The sequence below is a fragment of the Mixophyes fleayi genome, chromosome 10 (assembly GCF_038048845.1).
Source record: "Mixophyes fleayi isolate aMixFle1 chromosome 10, aMixFle1.hap1, whole genome shotgun sequence".
Taxonomy (NCBI): Eukaryota; Metazoa; Chordata; class Amphibia; order Anura; family Limnodynastidae; genus Mixophyes; species Mixophyes fleayi.
In genome coordinates this window covers 4,617,695-4,636,151 of record NC_134411.1, presented here as the reverse complement: position 1 = coordinate 4,636,151, position 18,457 = coordinate 4,617,695, and the positions used below count along the sequence as shown (strand labels likewise).

Below are 18,457 nucleotides of genomic sequence, written 5' to 3'. Positions count from 1 at the left end.
AATGTCTCAATGGTGGTAAGTGGACGAGAGACAATACGAGATTTGACGGTAGAATGGAGGTTGCGAATTTGTAAGTATTAATAAAAGTTCTGTGTAGCTAGCTCAAATTTCGCTTGAATGTCGGCAAATTGGGGGAATAATGCGCTGCGGGTGATGTCGTTTAAGAACCGCATCCTTCAAGTGTGCCAGGGAGAAAACGAGATGTGGAGCAGGCCTGTAGGGAACTCCAGAGAGTTGAAAATGGGGACTAATGGGGAAGGATGTGGTGGGATAACATGCAGCCCGAAAGAAGATACATATATACATATATATATACACACACACACACATATATATATATATATATATATATATATATATATATATATATATATATATGCATATATATACATATCCAATAGATTGCAAGCATGCGAGAAGGACCTTCTCACCTCTTTGTCTGTTTTACACAGTATCCAGGTGCTTGGCACTAATAAATAACATGTGTACATTACCCTGCCGCCTTCCTTGGTACTTCACTTGTATGGATAGTGCAAGTATACACATATATATATATATATATATATATATATATATATATATATATATGTGTATATATATATATACATACACATACACAGTATATGGCATTTAGCATATGAGCATTTGGGAGGCTACTGGTTTAGCATATGTTCGCAGAACATTTTGGAATGTCATTTTGTAATGCTGTTGGTCCATCACATTCGGTTGGACTTATTTTGCACCATTTAAGCACATTTTATATGGGGAACTGCATGCAAGTGAGGTCAGACAGAAATGAATCTACTGATATTGTTCCAAGGATTATCTGCTAAATTTTACAGTGCTTGGGGAAAACAGGCTGTTCAGACATTGGAGACTACTGGCTTGTGGGAATAGCTACTAATGGGATTACTTGGTCATTAATTGTTGCATTTTAAACAATTCTCTGGCTCCAACAAGCTTTTTAAAGAGACTTATCAAAATCACCAACGTTTATGCATAATGATATTGACATTAAAACCAGCCTTAGGAGATTGAAGTAGTGCAGGAAAATCTGCGTACAATTATATATTTAAGGTTTTAGTCTAGCTTTACAGTCATCCAGCTGCTGTATCAGGGGTTTACTTACAAGGAAAGACCTTTATACTTATGGGTCTATTTATTATATGGAGAAAAGCCTAGATCCCATTTTCACTGAATTTAGGGCCCCTCCATTTACCAAATCCGCTGAGCTGGTGAAGCTTCCCTATGCTTTGTATATTTACCGTGGACAGTGGAGGTACAAGTCCTGCCGCATTCATCCTATCACTATCACCATCTCCAGATGACGTTGGGTTGGGGGCATACCTAAAGAAGGGCTTGCTTTATTTATAATTTAAATAAAATCTTTCTTTGAATCGAATGAGTCTGATTCATTTTCTTTTGAAACATTTTTTTTTTTTTTGCATCAATATTTTTATTCAGATTTTGCAAAAGTATATGGGATACAGAAAAAAAAGGGGGGAGAAGAAAATTCATACAAAGGGACACACATAGGGGTTCCCCACGCAGGGGGAAAGGAATCACTCAATTAAACCAAGGCACACAGTAGCAACAATATGTATTTACAAATATAAGAAACCGTAATACATATGAACTTTAACTTTCACTGTGATTGTCTGAAGATACCTCCACTAAGGGGAGAATACCCGGGGATGGGAGCTGGTCAATGGTCTGGGGGGATTCTACAAGGGCCACTGGTGAATGAGTTGTTGGGTACCCCCAAGGGTATCCTGGGGAGCCCCGGGGCCATCTGTAATGTATTCATGCCATCTAAACCATCTCATAATAGGGGCTGATGCAGATGAGGAATAGGGCGTATCTGTTGTTTCCATCTCAAAGCTATATTGTATCTTAGAAATGATTCGAGTAATAGTAGGAGGAAAGTGGGACTTCCAGTTTTGCGCTATTGCCACTCTAGCAGCTATCAATATGTGTCCCACTAGGTACCGATCATGCTTTGGAATGGATGTCGGGTAAACATGCAGTAGAGCTAAAGCCAAATCTGGGGCAACAGGGGTCTTTAAGACAGTAAAGATTAAGTCAAAATACTTCACTCCACAGCGGAAAACATTTTTATTTATATATATTTTTTAAAGAATCTGGAACTGGATGCCCAGGCCGGCTCACGCATGGGCAGATGAACCAAAGTCTGGTTGGCGAAGTGGTTAAAGTCCTCTTACTGGCTGGGGAGCTGAGCTGCCCCGGGACATATTTTTATTAAATTGGTTGGAAGAAGATTTGAGAAAATCTTACATATCACTGGGGCTTGTTAAATAGACCCCTTACTCTTCATAAAGATAACTTCTCCACAGTAGAGTGAAACAACAGCATTGTGTAAACACTAATTGTATTCTTGGGGCTCATGGAGGTGAGTCAATTAAAGTAAACCTGCCATTGCCACCAACCTTCACTAGTATCTGAATGTGTGTTGAATAAGGTATTTAAGTGCAAAGCTACATTGGCAAGGAGCACCTTTTGAAATTATTGGCCAACAGTATTGACAGGTTTTCAGCTGAAGTTTTCCACAGCACAACATTGTCCATTTTATTTTAATTAGCAATTTGTCTGCAGAAACTTTACACTGCTCTAAATAACTAGCGATTTTGAAGTCTGACATGCAAGAAAAAAAAGTAGCTACACTTTGTGTGCCAGATAATTATCAAATACAATTGATTTTAATAGGGCTGCATTTTCCATTAATGTTTTATCCACTGTCCTAAATCAGCAGCAACAGCCAGTGGATCGCTAGAAAATCGTTGGTGTGTCATCTTCCTATACTGTTTTATAGATGTCTGTGGGAACATATTTGCAGCAATATTTTAGTTGTGATTTTATGCCATGTTCATTGCAGAGAAATAGCTAGTACCTTTCAGGTTCGGCCCAACAAGCATATTTGTCTGTGTAAGGTCCACTTATGACAGAGGATTTTGCTGCAGACTTGTGATTGTAGATATATACTATTATACATAGACTGCTCACATGAGTAGCAGCAAAATGAGCTATGGATCAAATGGACCCAAATGCTTGAAGAGTCTTTTAAGGTCTCTAAATGGCCATTAATTTGTACTCACAGTGGCCACATTCAGTGAGATCATATAGCCATTGCTAAGTGTTTGATACATCATCATCATCATCATCTATTTATATAGCACCACTAATTTCGCAGCGCTGTACAGAGAACTCTTTTACATCAGTCCCTGCCCCATTGGAGCTTAGTCATTCCCTAACATAGACATAGACACACACACACACACACACACACACACACACACACACACACACAGAAACTAGAGTAAATTTTTACAGCAGCCAATTAACCTACCAGTATGTTTTTGGAGTGTGGGAAAGCAGAGCACCCGGAGGAAACACACGCAAAACACAGGGAGAACATACAAACTCCACACAGATAAGGCCATGATCAGGAATTGAACTCATGACCCCAGCGCTGTGAGGCATGAACAAAGGAAAACATTCAGTCTAATCCCTAAAATCATTTATAAAATGTGATTGGCTACTTTAAAAATTATGCTTGGCCAATGATTTTGCTTTGTGAGTGAGAAGAGGCTCATGAAAATTAGGTACTAACTGTGAAGTTCACTAAATTTAGATTGTATGTACAAATCATTCAGTTAAGGCTGAGTAAAATTCATGTGTATGTTTCATTGTAAGACAGAACCGTGTGTATGTTCAGTTAAAATTTATAAAATTGTGTGTGCATGTTCAATTCATAGGTATAAAATTGTGTATGGTTGAAGGCAGGTAAAGAGAAAATGAATAACAAGTGGAAGTATTTCTACAACAAATGATAGTTAAGAGTAGTTCTTTGTGTATAACAATTATATTTAAATTCATGCTGAAAAGTCTACATTAATCAAACAGAGAATAGAACAAGATAACATCTAACAGCTGCACAATCTTAAGGAAAAGGGAAAAACAGGGATCAGTACAAATTAATCCCTAGACAAGACTTGAAGATCAATATACCTTTTAGTATGAATTAACCTGACACTTGATATATTATAAACAATATCCCACTACATTAATTACTCAACTTAATTTTCAAGATGGATTGGACTTAAAATAGAAATAAAAAATTAAAGTATTTATTTTAAAACTCTATGAATAAGGCATGTATTCCTATATCTGATCAATGATCCAAACATATCAACTTAGATCTTGGCTTTTAGTCAAAGTTAACATATCTACTGATCCCTGCATATACTGAAACGTCTCCCAGATACTTTGAATTTTGAATATTTATCTGTTACTCTTTTGCACTTTTTATATTTATTATCTGTGTCCATTTAAAATAAACATGTTTTGAAAATACATACTTATATACATACAAGTTAACCCGTGCATGATACTCATGCATTCTAGTCAAATCAAGCTACTTAAGGTCTTAAAAAGGTTCTTGTCATGCATTTGGGCCTAGCCCAGGCCTCCTCAGGGGAAGAGCATTACTTCCTGACGCAAGCACCCCCTTTTTAATGTGTGTTCATGAGGTAAAATTACCTCACGAAAATGAGTTTGACCCCTCAACTCGTAAATTTAGCCTTTACTACCCCTCCCATGGGGGGAAGGGGGGATGATGGAAGTTAACTGACTTCACTATTCTAATTTTTTTTGTCAAATAATGTCAGTATACCAAATTTCAGGTCAATTGGATGAGCCCTTTCTGAGAAAATAGTTTTTTCCACACACACACACACACACACGCCGCTAGGCTTTTACTTTTATATATTAGATAATGCTAAGAATTTAGTAGGTCAGTGTAGTATATAACTCCGCCCAGCAGGTGGCGTTGCAGCTTGAGCACTCTGTCGACCGGTAGTTTTTTCCACACACAGACTAACACACGCCGCTAGGCTTTTATATTATAGATACTACTTCAGCTTTGTAATCTCAGCCTTTCATGTGGGAGCTGCTTTTCTTTGTATATATAATGACATAATTATATATTAATGGACATCTTCTGCTCTGATTTGTCTATTTTTCTAAAAGGGTGATACATAAATAGGCAAAGGATCAAAAACAAAATCTGCTTACAAGGCAGTTTATTTATTAATACAGTAAGTGACTAAGCATGTGGGACAAAATTTCATAGAAATATAGCAACATTCAAGTTATTTATCATTTTCTGATTCATTCATTTTTTTCTGACATTTAAATCACAGCCCAATAGTATAGTTCACCCTCCTCTTCAATACTTCAAAAATAGTTTTATGGGTTCATTAAAATAAATTTCCCTATAGAGCTATATTTTCTACAAAGACATAGATGGGCTTGTGCTTCAGGCAGCCAGCAGGGGACAGAATATGGCTATTAATTTCTTAGCCCTTTTTTCTTTTTAATATATTTATTTATTTCCATCATGCGCCAATACATACAGATTGCTTGGATGCTCCCGGTCCATCAGGTGCTAGCAGCTAACATTCCTAGTAGTCCATGGATATGAGAAAGGGTGGAGGGTTTGGGTGGCTACCTCCTCTACACTACAGTGATCACCTACTGTCTGTGAGGCTGATCAGGTACTAGCAACTAACACCCTGGTAGTCCATGGATATGAGAAAGGGTGGAGGGTTTGGGTGGCTACCTCCTCTACACTACAGTGATCACCTACTGTCTGTGAGGGTGATCAGGTACTAGCAGCTAACATTCCTGGTAGTCCATGGATATGAGAATGGGTGGAGGGTTTGGGTGGCTACCTCCTCTACACTACAGTGATCACCTACTGTCTGTGAGGGTGATCAGGTGATAGCAGCTAACATTCCTGGTAGTCCATGGATATGAGAAAGGGTGGAGGGTTTGGGTGGTTACCTCCTCTACACTACAGTGATCACCTACTGTCTGTGAGGGTGATCAGGTACTAGCAGCTAACATTCCTGGTAGTCCATGGATATGATAAAGGGTGGAGTGTTTGGGTGGCTACCTCCTCTACACTACAGTGATCACCTACTGTCTGTGAGGCTGATCAGGTGCTAGCAACTAACATCCTGGTAGTCCATGGATATGAGAAAGGGTGGAGTGTTTGGGTGGCTACCTCCTCCACACTACAGTGATCACCTACTGTCTGTGAGGCTGATCAGGTACTAGCAGCTAACATTCCTGGTAGTCCATGGATATGATAAAGGGTGGAGTGTTTGGGTGGCTACCTCCTCTACACTACAGTGATCACCTACTGTCTGTGAGGGTGATCAGGTGATAGCAGCTAACATTCCTGGTAGTCCATGGATATGAGAAAGGGTGGAGGGTTTGGGTGGCTACCTCCTCTACACTACAGTGATCACCTACTGCCTGTGAGGGTGATCAGGTACTAGCAGCTAACATTCCTAGTAGTCCATGGATATGAGAAAGGGTGGAGGGTTTCGGTTGCTACCTCCTCTACACTACAGTGATCACCTACTGTCTGTGAGGCTGATCAGGTGATAGCAGCTAACATTCCTAGTAGTCCATGGATATGAGAAAGGGTGGAGTGTTTGGGTGGCTACCTCCTCTACACTACAGTGATCACCTACTGTCTGTGAGGGTGATCAGGTGATAGCAGCTAACATTCCTGGTAGTCCATGGATATGATAATGGGTGGAGGGTTTGGGTGGCTACCTCCTCTACACTACAGTGATCACCTACTGTCTGTGAGGCTGATCAGGTACTAGCAGCTAACATTCCTAGTAGTCCATGGATATGAGAAAGGGTGGAGGGTTTCGGTTGCTACCTCCTCTACACTACAGTGATCACCTACTGTCTGTGAGGCTGATCAGGTGATAGCAGCTAACATTCCTAGTAGTCCATGGATATGAGAAAGGGTGGAGGGTTTCGGTTGCTACCTCCTCTACACTACAGTGATCACCTACTGTCTGTGAGGCTGATCAGTCCCCTTGGGTCCCCAACTCTATCAGCCAATGCTATTAGAACCAGAGATCAGTGTACAATGAGAAACTGAGCTCTATCATACTGTACTAGCACCGGTGGAGGATGCCAGCTCCATGACTGGACAGGAAAGAACACTTACAGAAATACTAGTCTTATTTGAAATAAAGAAAACCCTTAGGTCAGTCATGGTGGGTTCAATTTCTAGAGATCACCCAATGGCCGATTCAATGACTGAGTCAACTATTTGCACATTTGTCCTTTTTTTCGGAATTCCTAGAAACCCGGCCTCTTATTACAGCCCTCAGGGCAGATGTCAAACCTTGCACTGCAATGAAGCAATATCTTCTAACAATGTACAATTCAGACTATCCCACTGGCACTGCCTTCTATGGCAACATTTTAATGAATGAGTCAATGTACTAATGAATGAGAATGACTTATAACAAGTAATGTATGAGAATGTTTTCTTCTGAATGAAATAGGCATTTAATGAGTAAGTCTATATGGTAATGATTTCATACACCATGGATTATACAATGACTGCATAAACCCTTCAGATAGAGGAACCACAGTGTCTTTGTTCTGCTGACAGTTATTATCTTTACTGTGTCCTGTAAATCTCAGCATTGTTCAGCTAATGCAGGGTTGTGTTCTGCTGGTTGGAGGGTTCTCATCTAGATGGATCATATCTTGTAAGACTTGTATGTGAGGCAATAACAGCTTAGAGAATAAGACAGATGGTGAAGTCTTACATCGCTGAATTGCTCTAGGGGTGTTATATTGTTCTAAAATAGTCAGAGTACAACAGTTTGCAATGTGTGTCATATATACAGGACACTAGGGGGTCTATCTAACAAACATAGGTGATAACCTATGCTTTGCCAGCCAGTGTAGTGTTGGGTGACCTGGCGTTGATGGCATTCTGGAACTGGAAGTCCGGATTAGAGTTTCCATTTCCAGATTTCCCAAATTAATAACAATATTTTTTTTGAAATAATCATAATAATTAAGACAGACAGCTAAAATCTTACATTTAAATCTACAAAGCATTTTCTCTTTGTAAAGACTCTGCAGTACCTGTCCTGCTGCCGTCTTTATAAAATAAGCTTGCCCATGCTTTGCTTGGGGAAGCTTTTGCAGCACAGATCCAGTGAAAGTAAATAGGGAGAAGCCCTATTTCTGGCAAAAACACACATTGTCACCGGAGAAATGTTTAGGTTTCTCCTTATAATAAATAGCCCCCTAGGTTTCTTACTCATATTTCATCTTACTAAATAACACTTTGTGCTCATTAGCAGTGTGCTTATAGTTATCATGCCTATCTGTATGTCCGGTACAGTAGCACTTTATGTAGACTTAGATCCCTCATAGAGTGCATGTGTATTGAGATGGATAATACTGGATTATTCATATTATAAAGCTCTGGTAACACCAGAGAAGTTGATAGAATTCCAAAATTGACAGTACCCTCCCTAGTACTCACAAACTACTGTATCATTTTACAGGACAGTATATTGTAGTACAGGACAGCATATGACTACGGTACCTGAACATCGCTCATTTTACTGTGCAACTCTATGGGGCGAGAGGAAAAAATCCATGAAGGTGCATCACTGCGGGGTGCCGTCCCCACCGTTCCACAGTCACTTTGCGGCACGTTGCAGACGATTGGATTTCCCCCATAGTTTTAAAGATTTATAGTAAACAGTGGTATAATATATAGTGGTATACGAGAGCAACAAGCAATTAATATTAGCAATAGATAGGTCTTGGCTGGGGTATATTTATCAAAGGACGAAAAGCTCTATTGGTGTCAAATACATCAAGGGGAGACCACCGGCCATAGAACTGCTTTGCTTATTAAACAAAGATCACACTGCAATACTTGTTCTGTTGTAGCCATCTCATATTGGAGGTAAACAGAATACAATTAATTAAAAACATGCTTTACTATTTTAATAAAGCATTTTTTCAATGGACAATAGTTTAAAAAAAATTGTAATTGTTTTTAACAGTTTTTTGGCTTTTTTCACTAAGTGGAACTGAAAGCCTGGCTAGGCAGCGACTGGTCTGTCGAAATGGTAAGTTAACCCTTACCGCTCCGGGCCATACTTGCCAACTTTCTGAAGTTGGCTTCCGGGAGCCTGCTGGGGGAGGTGGGCGTGATGGGTGGCAGGGCTCCAAAATTTGCGTCATTTTGGACCCGCCTCCGTGACGTAATGACGCATCATTTTACAGCAGCGGGCGGGGCCAAATTGGGAATCGCGGCGCTTTGGACCTAATTCTGCCTACTTCACTAGGAAGTGGGCAGATGCGGGAGATTGCCACACTCTCCCGGGAGTCCATGAGACTCACGCCAAATGCGGGACTCTCCCGGACATTCCGGGAGAGTTGACAAGTATGCTCCTGGCTAATATGGCTGAGGCAGCCAAGTGTCACTCAGCTGCTTCGGTGAGATTTCATTGATAAATTGCGTCGATAACATATGTTTTTGTATCGGAATCGAACCAGCTCCCTTAGGTTTAGTTTAGATAGGTGTGATTAGTGTGTGTATACATTTGCATTTCTCTTGAAACATACACGGCTTCTACACAAAAGGAAATTTAACATTCGTAGGGTTATTGATTAATAAGAATAACACTTTTATCTCTTCACAAGAACATATGAGGTAACCAGCCAAGAGGCTGTCACACACACAGTAAATACATGCATGTACTTTCCCCCATGCTTATGTGAAAAGACATTAACAAATCACATAGGGATTATTATACATGATAAATGTCATTGTGCGTAAGATCTATGCTTTGTGAGAAGAATACATACAGTACCCACTAAATACACTCATCTGAACAAGCCCTTAAAGTCTGTATCATTTGCAATTTACACCAATAATTGTAATTGGTGCAAGAATGAGCAAGAAGCTTGGAGTGAAAAGCTGAGCACCGTGGAGGAGACAGAGAAGCACCTAGATGGGATAGGTACGGAGAAGAATTGGGGAGACGCTGACTAAACAGAGATATGCAAAATGCAGGAAATATAAAGAGGGAAGATGGAGCGATAAGGAAAAACAGAGAGACCGTATGAGGAAGAAAAAAGACAGTGGTTTAAGACTGAGGAATAGCAGGAATCTGTGATATGAAAAGATTATTTCTGATTGAAATACGGAGTGTGAGCGAGAGAGAGATGAGAGATGTGTCAGAGAAGGTGACAGAGCGTGTGTGTAATAAGGGAAAAGGGATGTGTGTGATGTAGAAGGGTAAGGGGAGGGAGAGAGGGGTGTGAGAAGATAGGGGAGAAATATGTGTGGGGGGTGTAGAAAGAGATGGTAGAGAGGAGAGAACAAATGATCAGTCAGAAGGAGTACGAGAACACTGTGTAAGAAAGAAAAGAGATGGGCAGGCGAAAACAAGGCATATTAAACAGAAAAATATGGATAAATGATTGACTGACAGTTTAAAATATGTGTGCACCCTTCCAAGACAGCCGCTAAATTAACACTTTCATGGTCGCCCCCAGCCTATTAGCCAGTGGAGAACTGATACACAGCACACTGACGAGATGCGAGTCCAGGCTGATCTGTATGCTGAACCTGTACAATACTCTCAGAAGCAGCCTCCTCATTCCATCCTCTCTTACACTGCCTGCACTAGGTCTGTATGTAGGCAATGGAGGAGCACAGCTGCCAGTTGTGTGTGTGCCAGGAGGGCAGTACACTACTATATACCAGTACAGTAAGTGTGGCCTTCTGTACTTACCACCACAGTCCCAGTCTATGCTGCCCATTGCACTGTGGCAAGTATTTCTTCTCATACTGATTTGTTGTGAGTGGGGTTGTTGTTTTAGCCTTGCTCTGTGTTATTACATTCTGTGTCGATGTAAATAAGATTTGTGCCGCATTTCATATCCTCATTAACAAGTCCATGGTGCACCTATTTCTTCAAGTTCTACATTGGAACTAGTGCTAGCCCTTTCACTTCTGCAATAAAGGATTAGGCTGCTGGAAAGTATTGTACATAGCAGGAAAGTTATGCATGTAATGAACTGCACACATTCAAAAATATATGTACATATACAGAGGTCGAAGTGGAGGTGTATACTGTGGTATGTAATATTGCCACTTCTCCTACTACCTTCATTGTAAAACTATTACATTCCATTTACCTTCATTCATTTTTTTACATTTCCATTTCCACCACTGTGTGTATGTGTGCGTGTGTATTATATATATATATATATATATATATATATATATATATATATATGCCTATTGTTAAGGTGACGGTCTACTACAGTATCCTCCAAATCTGACTGTTAACTTTTCCAGTACATAAACTTTGTTAATACATCATAGTGGATTAGCATGTTTAATGTTTTTCTAGAGAGATCTGGTATTTGTAAGTGAATTAAAGAGTATGTGAATATTGACTGACTTCTAGGCAAACATTTATAATCAGTGGTAAATATATGGAGGTCAGGAGAAATATGGTGGCATGATATAAACATAGCTATATGGGGGGAAACAATTATATAATGTTTGAGGGTTTGGGCAGCACTGTGCCTTAGTGGTTAGCACTTCTGCCTTACAGCATTGGGGTCATTAGTTCATGAGTTCAATTCCCAACCATGGCCTTATCTGTGAGGGGTTTGTATGTTCTCCCCGTGTTTGCGTGGGTTTCCACCGGGTGCTCCGGTTTCCTCCCACACTCCAAAAACATACTGGTAGGTTAATTGGCTGCTGAAAAATTGACCCTAATCTGTGTCTGTCTGTCTGTCTGTCTGTCTGTGTGTGTGTGTGTGTGTGTGTGTGTGTGTGTGTGTGTGTGTGTGTTAGGGAATTTAGACTGTAAGCTCCAATGGGGCAGGGACTGATGTGAGAGTTCTCTGTACAGCGCTGCGGAATTAGTGGTGCTATACAAATAAATGGTGATGATGATGATGAGGGTTATTGATGTGTTGTATGATTATGAGGAACACTGTGTGTGTTACATTATTACAGTACTGAGTATTTGTGGAAATTGCAAGCGCTAGAAAATAATAAAGAGTTATATGGCAAGGATGTAAAACGTGCATGTTTTTCACACCACGCCACATTGCTGCAAATTGTTCATTCATTCTTGCACAAAACATGCAATTTTCACATCCATGCCCAAACAACACCTTGGATAATCTAGTCCTGTGTGTGAGAATCGGATGCATTGGAAATTGACATTTTAACACTGTTGCTACCAGTGAGTGTAAAACAAAAAAAAGTTAATGAAAAAGCTAAATTTTATACGTTCTGTGAACAGGAATTATGTTTTCGACATTGCTGAACATCATCATTAGGGAAAAATGCGGCTACCATCTCTGAGGTCACTATGAAGAGTTCTGGACATGTGATAAGGCAGAGAACACCACGTTCTGAATTACTAACAAATGGTCATATCAACCAGCTATGGTCATATCAACTAGCTATGATGCTTATGCCTCTGCTCTGAGTGGCGACCTCTTAGATAGATATACACCAATGCATCAACTCCTCAAAAGCTTATGATTATCACAAACCAAACATCAAATTTATTATACTAAGCAAAACTTGCAAAGGTGGGGAAATAGCGCAGCTAAACTGGCCAAAACTAACAAACGTAGAAACCACATTGTGGCTATCAAATATGAGCAATTAAGCGCTCTAATCATGAAACCAGACGCAATATCTAAGATGTTTCAGAAATAATACAATGCTTTATATCATGGAAAACTCTCAAATTTTCCATTAATGAAGAAATTAGTAGAGGAAGCTAAGTTTCACAACTTATCACGCCATTAGTAAGTGAAGCCCATCCTACCCGAACATCAGTAAAGCATACACAATTTAATATTAAAACCTGGTAAACCTGAAATTAATCTTACCGCCCCATCACCTTTCTTAATTTTGACTATAAGATCTTGGCTAAAGTTACGTCTAGTGGATTGCAGTCTATCGTCCCGTAACTACTTATAGAGCACCAACTAGTCTTTCTGGGAGTGAGTCACGTGGCGAATGGCATTCGTTCAACAATAGCAGTAGTGGCATCATCATCATCACTACACCCTTTATCTCCTAATATACTCTACTGAGTGTTGACTCACATAAAGCCTTTTGAGTTTAACCTGGTATCAGGATTCACAGTGAACTTTGATAAATTCACAGTTTTTTCCCTACAGGAGGGCCACACTGGGCTAGGGACATTGCGATAATGTGGACAATAAACTTTTATTACATATCTGGGTATCAGGATTGACAAAAGAAGTTAGCCTCTTATACAGATTACATATCACAAAATCCATTTACGATATTTTAGGGAAATACCTGGGTGGGGTCATCTCCATCTCTTACATAGGTACAGCAAACTTAATTAATATAATATATTTTCCTTAGTCACTGTATCCTCTCTAAACACTACTGGTCTTATTATTACATAATGATATTTACATCCATAGATGGGAAATTCCACAAATATATCCAGGAAAATAAAAACCCAGAATAGGTCCTATTGATCTCAAACAAACCAAATCAAATGGGGGAATATGCCTACCCCTTCACCCTCTCGGGTAATGCAGGGCTCACAAAGATTGGGCATCTGACAAAACTGGCAAAAGAAATTTTGCAGAAGCTTGAGAAAAACATGAAGTAATGAGATCTTTTAATCCAGCTTTTGTATAAGTCCAACCTTACCAACAACCCTCTTCATACTATCTAGCCCCCTCCCAAGATGCAAAACAATCTGGACTTACAATTATTTTTTAAGAGAACAATTTACTTACACAACTCAGAAACTGGGGATGATAGAATGGCTGGAGCATATCCTGATGTTGTTGATAGACACTCTAATCTACATATTGGTGGACTACATTCCAGTTTTCACGATGGTGACATATTTTTATCGTAGATTTGTAAGGCGACACAGTGCCCCGCAGTGCCATACAGTAGGGAAAACAGTACATACATAAAACAGGGACATACAAGGTAGACAAAATAAATGCAGATATGAAAACAAAGGGTATGAAGGACCCTACTCATTAGAGAGCTTACATTCTAAGTGGAGAAGGGCACAGCTGAAATAAGAGGAGCAAATGTACTTCAGAGTGGAGATTGGGACAATTGTGACGGAGCATAAGTGTTATCGGGGATAATGTCACTTCTAAAATAGAGATGGGTTTTCAAAGAGCATCTAAAGATTTAAAGGCTGTGGGAAAGTCTGATTGAGTGTGGTAGGGAATTCCATAAATGGGGAGCAGCACAGGTGGTGAGAGGTCTTGTAGGCGTAGGTCAGAGGTGGTTACGAGAGATGAGACAAGGCGCAGGTCAGAGGTAGATTTAAGAGGACGGGAGGGAGAGTATTTTGATATGAGATTTGAGATGTATGCAGGGGTGGGATTGTTGGGTAATTTGAATTTGATTCTGGAGGACACAGTGAGCCAGTGTAGGGATTTGCAAAGTGGTGAAGCAGTTGTGGATCGGTGAAAAGGAAGATCAGTCTTGCAGCAGCATTTCGGATGGATTGAAGTGTGGATATATGGGGGTCAGGAATGCCAAAAGGTTGCAATAGTCAAGACAGGAGATTATGAGTGAATGGATAAGAGTTTTGGTATCATGTTGAGTAAGAAAAGGGTGCATTCTGGCAATGTTTTGAAGGTGGAGTCAAGAGGATTTGGAGAGAGTCTGGATGTGAGGAATAAAACAGAGGGTGAAGTCAAGTGTGACAACAGGAAGGATGAAAATAAGCTCTGTTTTGGACATGTTGAGCTCTAGGAAGTGTTGGGACATCCATGTGTAGATAGCTGAACAGCAGTTGGTTACACAAGATAGTACAAAAGGAGAGAGGTCAGGGGAATAGATATAGATTTGTGTGTCATCAGCATAGAGGTAGTATTGGAGGTCGAATGAGTGAATTAGTGCCCCAAGAGAAGAGGTGTACAATGAAAAAAGGGCCAAGAACAGAGCCTTGTGGGACCCCAACAGATAGTGGAAGTGGAGGGGAGGATGTGTCAGAGGTACAAACGCTAAAGGACCGGTTCGATAGGTAGGAAGTGAACCATAAAAGAACTGTGTCATGAAGGCCAATGGAGTGAAGGGTGTGTAGGAGAAGATGGTGATCAACAGTGTCAAAAGCAGCAGAGAGGTCCAGGAGAATGAGTATGGAGAAATGACCCTTAGGCTTTGCAGTACATAGATCACTGATCACATTTGTGAGGGCAGCACAGTGGCCTAGTGCTTAGCACTTCTGCCTCACAGCGCTGGGGTCATGAGTTCAATTCCCGACCATAACCTTATCTGTGTGGAGTTTGTATGATCTCCCTGTGCTTGCGTGGGTTTCCTCTGGGTGCTCCGGTTTCCTCCCACACTCCAAAAACATACTAGTAGGTTAATTGGCTGCTATCAAAAATTGACCCTAGTGTCTGTCTGTCTGTGTGTGTCTATATTAGGGAATTTAGACTGTAAGCTCCAATGGGGCGGGGACTGATGTGAATGGGTTCTCTGTAGAGCGCTGCGGAATTAGTGGCGCTATATAAATAAATGATGATGATGATGATGACTGTTGGGAGCGGAAGTCTGATTGCAGAGAGTCAAGAATGGAATGAGAGGAGAGAAAGAGAGACAGGTGTTTGTATACTAATCAAGTAGTTTGGAGGCAAAGGAGAGGAGAGAAATAGGGAGGTAGTTGAAGAGAGAGACTGGATTGAGAGATGATTTCTTTAGAATTGGTGAGATGAGCACATGTTTAAAGGAGGATGGAAATGTGCCAGTGGAGAGAGACAGGTTGAAGAGGTGAGTTAGAGGTGGGCATGCAGTGGAGGAGAGAGAGCAGAGAAATTGGGAAGAAATAGGGTTGAGGGGACAGGTTGTAGGGCGAGATGATGAGATGAGTGCAGAAACTTTGTCTTCAGTTACTGGAGATAATAAATTAATGTTGTATTGGGGAGTGTAGGTAAAGGTGGGTAAAGTGGATGGAATGAGTGAAATATCTTGTCAAATGCTGTCGATTTTGTCTTTGAAATAGGCAGCAAAAAATGCGTCTAAAGGTTTAATTGCCACCCTATGAGAAAACCTCTCTCCCCCCTCGCTCTCAGCCACTATCAATAAAGTATGGTCAAGAATATCCTCCTTCACCCCTCCCCACCCCTAAAACCTTTCTTTCCCTCATTGTTTGTCTCCCCCCTCCCTCTGAAAAATAAAAACAAACAACATTTTTCCTTTCTATGTATAGCAAACCTGATTATAGATCGTTACTCCGAGCCTTTCTTGTTATTGTGAGTAAACATTTTTGAGTTTCATATGTATGTATCATGTTTATACATTCTCTTGGTATGTGTCAAATTCATTGTTTTGTTTTGAAAAAACCCTAAAAAAATTACCTTTAAAAAAAACAAGAAATCATGGGCTGTGACGGAGGACGGGGGGATAGTAGAGATTTGAAGAATGTTTGTTTGACATATGTGGAAATGTTCTTAAATATTTACCACAGAGCTTATCTGTCTGATCATTCATGTTTGAATCCATGTTTCACTTATATCATTTCAGGTTTTTGGTAAAAACATAAATATGGAAATGTTTCCGTCATACTGTTTGGTATGAAACCCTAAAGTGTGCACAGACCTGCCAATCCATGATATTGGATGATAGAATATGGTTATACTATTGATGTTTTCGTTAAACACTGCTGTACCTAGCTGACCCTTCTTTATAATATATTCTGCAATGAACACATGTATTTAATCTTTGAAAGCTCATAAAAAAAACCACAACAAAAAACAATCGCTGACAGCTCAGAGCTGGTACAAAAATCCTGTCCTTTGGTGGAGTGGCAATGACTGTGCGACCTTCCACTCCTAATAATGCTTCCTCCCCACCACTGTTCAAAAAATCTCTCTGCAAAATGAAATATTGTTCTTTTGCATTGCTCTGCAAAACTAGCTGCACCTGTGTACATGTCTGCTCCTCTGCAAATGTCATCAGCTTGTTCCACAAAGCTATGTGCTTGGTGGGAAGCCAGGGGGCACCTGGGCACATTGAGGCACACAGCACTTTACCAAAAATTCATAACAGGACTGGACAGCTTGTAGATTTGTGTACAGAATTAAGTAAGTCATAATGATATAATTCCCCACCCCCCTCTGATTACCTCCTCACACGCGTGAATCCAAGACTTCTCCCTCGCTGCCCCCCTCCACTGGAACAAGCTCCCTCCCTCCATCAGAACATCCTACTCTGTCCAGTTTCAAATGGGCTCTAAAAACCCACCTCTTTCTCAAAGCCTTCCAGTCTCCCACTTAACTTCCTACCTTTTTCTGCCTCCCTCCCCTGAATCTGCCTCCATTCCCCCTTCTCTCCCTCTCACCCCTGTGTCTCTCTGTCTGTCTACCCCTCCCCTTAGATCAGGGGTGGGCAAATCTGTCCTCAAGGGCCATATCCAGTTCATGTTTTTAGGATTTCTGTCTGTAGAAACAGGTGGGATAATTACTGACCCAGCCAAATAGATTAACTCAGCTGTACATGATTAAAGAAATCCTAAAAACATGAACTGGATATGGCCCTTGAGGACAGGTTTGCCCACCCCTGCCTTAGATTGTACGCTCCCTTGAGCAGGGCCATCTCTCCTCCTGTTTCCTGCACCTTTAACTCTGCTCTCTAGCTACCTTTCCCCCCACCCCTCTGGGGGTCTCCCCGTTATCCGCGCCCTTCCTCTTGGGCTCCGGCGCCTGCTGGTCTTCCCTCCCCCCTCTCTCTAGCTGTGCTTTGAGCTTACTGAGTTACTGTGCTTATTGTTTACTGTACCGTGCCGTCCCACCTTGTATTGTACTTGTTTGTCCCTGTACGGCGCTACAAACACTGAGTGGTGCCTTATAAATAAAAATTCATAATAATAATAATAATAATACTTGACATTTCCAACATGCACAGTAAAAAAAAGACTTAAGGTGACCGAATTGTGATTGTTTTCAAGTAATGACCGATTGAGCTTGAACGATCACATTTTTGAAAGATCTTTTGGAGTAGGCCACAAATAAAAATCTTTGCATGTGGGAGTCTCAAACTGGATGGACAGTGTCCACATGGAGTACAAACATTGGGGATTAATAATTATAATTATCTGCAGAGTATAATGGTTGAAGAAATACAGGTTGTTTTACGTATATCACCAAAAGCACCAGCTTCTGGTCTGGACTCATTTGTTTTATGTGATTGATTGTCTTTGTAAATTCCCCTTAAACATGCACCTCATTGTGTATGTACCAATTTTAAAACAGAACTCAGTTTATAAGTACATATGCATTGAAAATGCAAAGTATAGCTGATGATGTTAAAGAATGTAGCGATAGAACACTGTCAGTACGTAGCGAATACAAGCAGTACTATGTATCAGTATTAATCACACACCAGGCTCTTGATCTCTGGCTATGACCTCATTGCCACTTCGGAGGATGGTTATTAATTGCCTGATTTAATGCAGCGGACAGATTATGAACTAGAAGATATATAGATGATTTGAGACTGCAGGGGGTAGCTATAAGCCTGTAATCC

The 18,457-nt window shown here is 40.5% G+C and overlaps 2 protein-coding genes across 5 annotated transcripts in view; one reads left to right on the top strand and one right to left on the bottom strand.

The window, feature by feature from the left end:
• The window catches only part of MACROD1 (mono-ADP ribosylhydrolase 1), a 505,697-nt gene that overhangs the window by 102,160 nt on the left and 385,080 nt on the right, over positions 1 to 18,457 (bottom strand). The gene's annotated exons all lie outside the window — the stretch shown is intronic.
• Positions 1 to 18,457, top strand: part of FLRT1 (fibronectin leucine rich transmembrane protein 1) — a 123,633-nt gene that overhangs the window by 29,126 nt on the left and 76,050 nt on the right. The window lies entirely within an intron of this gene.